The sequence below is a fragment of the Rhopalosiphum maidis genome, chromosome 3, assembly GCF_003676215.2.
Source record: "Rhopalosiphum maidis isolate BTI-1 chromosome 3, ASM367621v3, whole genome shotgun sequence".
Lineage (NCBI taxonomy): Eukaryota > Metazoa > Arthropoda > Insecta > Hemiptera > Aphididae > Rhopalosiphum > Rhopalosiphum maidis.
In genome coordinates this window covers 20805557-20809005 of record NC_040879.1, presented here as the reverse complement: position 1 = coordinate 20809005, position 3449 = coordinate 20805557, and positions in this window count along the sequence as shown.

The window sequence follows — 3449 nt, the reverse complement described above, 5'->3', positions numbered from 1 at the left end:
TCAATGAGTGGAGAATTCGGGGAACACAGAAAATAATAATATTATAAGTGTTACGTTTTTGACACTTTCGTCCAAAATTATTTTATCTTCTGTTTTGTTTTCGTTCATATCCCGTCGGAAAACACGATAAATGCAATCTCTCCTTTCGCCGCCACGGCGCCACCACCAGACATAATAGCGATTTCATCGAACTTCCGTTTTATTTTCTCCGAGAAGTCGAGTTATGTATATATTCAATTGAATCGCCGTCTATTGTCTAGTTTACATCTAATGGAGGGGGGAATAACTCAAAAAACCTGGAAAATTCCGCTGCCCGACGCGGCTCTGTATAATATATTACCTATTTTACATATTATAGGATTATATTCCTGCCACCAAATCTCGCGTGAAATTTATTATTTTTTTTTAATAAAAATTTAATTACAAATTTGTCAAAACAATTTATGTAAAAACCGTGAACCGAGATTTAATTATTACTAATTAGATATTTACAGCTAACACTATTTTCCGAGTTACAGACACGGTGATTCGGACCGCAGTCTTTGTCCGTCAAAAAGCCTATGACTCAGCCGAATACTAGAATGTGTACATGCCCCAGCAATGAAACACCATGGGAGGGAATCTACATTATACCGTTTATATCCGATAGAAATATCGCAGCATTCTCATTGACATCAAAGATTAAACATTTTTATGCAGAATCGCATCAAAAAGACAAAAATGTATTTATTTATTGTTTATTGCTTCACGAAAATTTAATAGATTATAGTCATGGACCCCATTCAATAATGTTTATGGAACTATTTGCTCACTATCATATCCATTGCACAACTTACGTTAAAAAGACATAATACTCATTCAATGTTTTTATCATACTATTGTGCTGTGATCGCGAATTAAGATATATCTGTTTAGTTACAAATTTAGTACTATCTTAATAATTTTGTTTTTTTTAATTCTTAATTCGTTTTTATGTTCAAATATCTAATGACCAATGTCCGAACAATCATTTATAAAATATATATATAAATGTTAGATATTAATATGCAATAAATCGAATTGAAAAAAAAAATTAATGTCGGCTGGTTTTACAATTTACGGAATGGAGAAGCGATGCATTTATCGCTCCAGTGACCTTTTTGTACTGTTTAATGCATATCGATAGAACACGAAAAGCTTACATTATATTATAGCAAAACAATAATATTATCTAACATGAATTCGTCTACTATGAATAATTGCGATATGGCGTTATCTTATCATTGTACATAATGGTTATCACTGTTCTCGTATATTATATCAATAATTTAGTAATGTTTACTATTCGCCATTCGATAATTAGGTTCATAGTTTCATAAATTTCAAATTTGCTTTTCAATTTTTTATTTTTATTTATGATCGTACTAAGACCGTTTAGTGTAAAGTATTACTTCATAAAAATAAAAACAGCGTATCATTAAGAGTTTTAAAGTTTCTATGTTTTTTGATAAAAGTTAGTTTATAAAATATACTATCCATGTTTCAATTATCAAAAATGAATGTCCTCAAAATATTTTTCGCGGCTCCTAAATATTATAAAATGTTTGCTTCTCCCCCTTGGATTTTATCGAGAACTGCAACTGATTAGGTGTTAGAATTGAAACATAGTTACCGATGTTGGAAATACTGAAAATGTTACTTTTTTGATCTTAATGATTTTAAATACCAATTACCTACACCACTTTTATTGTATATGTTTATGTTTAGTATTTTCTCTCTGAATTTACCATTTATCTTCTTCAAATGTAAATCTTTTTAATGAAGGAATATGTAAGGAATGCATATAATTACAATAATAATAACGTTACCTAAATGCTTGCCAGTTAGTAACTATGCTGGCGTGTGTTTAAAATGTTTAACACTTTATTCTTTAATTGTGCCTTTAAAATAATTCTTGTCTTTGGTATTTGTGTTCTACTGTGTAGTCTATGTCCATTGATATTAAATATATGGATACAAAATTCGGATCTTCATTAAACATGTATGTACTTTAAGGTAAATATAACAGAAAAAGAAACAATGGATCTCACTCACACAGAAACTTTTAAGATGACGCCACACCCGTATATGTTGTCTATGTCAGAATATAATCTAGACAATGACATATGTTTTTAATGATATTATTATTTTAAAGTGAGTTACAGCTATGTAAAATATTGCAACTTTAAAATGTTCATAACTCACATTAAAATAATAATATCAATAAAATCATATGGCATTTCTAGCATTTCCTAGATAATATTCTTACCTTTAAATTTGATAGTAGGTAAATACTTACTCTAATATTAAAACTAACATCGCAAAATGTATTCTTTTGAACAAAAATTTGTTATGATATACGTTAGTAAGTCAGAGGCAACACATGTATTAGCGGGTATGGCGTCGTCTAAGCAATAAAGAAAGTCACATTCAAACAAAAGAGAAAAGAGATGACAGATGCAGTGGTTAACAAATGGTATCATTTGTGTTGGCTTACAATTTTTATATAATGCCGCGTCCATAAGTTTAACATAAATAATACAAATAGCATAGCACAGTAGTCCACATAGATAACATTTATAGGATTTAATTTTTATGTACTTGACTTATAATAAAAGATTAAAATATGTCACAGACAATTATTTATTATATATGCATGTTTAAGCATTTAATATTTTGGATAAATAAAATTGAATAGGTATGTAAAATTTAATTTTTCAAAACTAACTGTATTTCTGTGATAGAATCACAAAAATTAGTATTGGTAAAACTACTTATATTTTATAAAAATGTCTATACTTATCTATAACAAATTGTCTTCATTTTTTTTAGTTTAAGTGTTTTACCAACAAGTAATAAATACTTGACATTAAATGTGCCTATTATTTTATTATTTTACACATTGATGCATTTAACCTAATCTATAAAAATTGTATGGACAAAATATCAAGAGCTATCTTGGTAAGGGTTCCAATTGCTTAAAAGTTAATTGTAGTTTATTCATGATATTTTTTTTTAACTACCTTGTCTATTAGATGTATTTATTTTATTAATACTACTTTCACATATTAATTTCATAATATTTATCATTTATACAATTATTTTCAATTTAGTTTAACAATTGATTAATTATAAGATATGGAATTTTCAGTTCATATTTATCTTAACTTAAATGAATTCCATTATTGTGAGATTTCTCTAACTTTATTTTTTCAAGTACTCTCTATGCATTTTTTTTACATATTTTGAACAAAATAAGATGTAAGCACAACTCATAATTTATTGTGATTAATGTTCTTCAAAAAAAGCAAAAGTTTGATGACTATCGTTTTAAATTCTGAACAAAAAGTTAATTTAGGTTTATATATGTATTGCTTAAACTGTAAACAAATAAGTAGGTAGATGAGCTCAATTAACAATATTGTAAAACT